We start from the raw sequence: 651 nt of genomic DNA, 5'->3' as shown, positions 1-651 counted from the left end.
TTTTTCTTGTTTCATAGTAGTTGCAATTAGACCCTTGACCTGCAACTAGGGATTTCTGTCGGCCCAGTTGCAAGTCTCCTCTCGTCTGCAACTTGGGAGGGTGTTGTTTTGTTTTCACCCCAGTTGCAAGTCCACCCCTGACTTGTGACCTGAGAGATGTAGTTTGTAATCGCCCCAGTTGCAACTCAACCATGTACTCACAACTCGGGGAGGGTGTTGTTTGTTTTCACTCCAATTGCAAGTCCACCCCCGACTTGCAACTCGAGCGATGTAGTTTGTAATTGCCCTAGTTGCAAGTCAACCATGTACACGCAACTCGGGAGGGTGTTGTTTTGTAGTTGCCCTAGTAGCAAGTCCACCCTCGACTCGCGACTCGGGGGGGGGGTGTTTTTTGTTCTTGTTTCATAGTAGTTGCAATTAGACCCTCGACCTGAAACTAGGGGTTTCTGTCGGCCCAATTGCAAGTCCACCCTCGACTTGAAACTCGGGAGGGTGTTGTTTTGTTTTCACCCTAGATGCAACTTGCCCGAACCCTACCCAATTGCATGTCCACCTTTAACATGCAACCAAGGATGGACTTGCAGTTGCATGACTTGACCCTTTGTCCCAATTGCATGTCGCTAATAAAACATTAAGGCCCGCTAATACCTA

This window comes from Triticum dicoccoides, chromosome 5A, assembly GCF_002162155.2.
Source record: "Triticum dicoccoides isolate Atlit2015 ecotype Zavitan chromosome 5A, WEW_v2.0, whole genome shotgun sequence".
NCBI classification, from domain to species: domain Eukaryota; kingdom Viridiplantae; phylum Streptophyta; class Magnoliopsida; order Poales; family Poaceae; genus Triticum; species Triticum dicoccoides.
The sequence above is the reverse complement of the archived record's forward strand: the minus strand, read 5'-3'. Positions refer to the sequence as shown.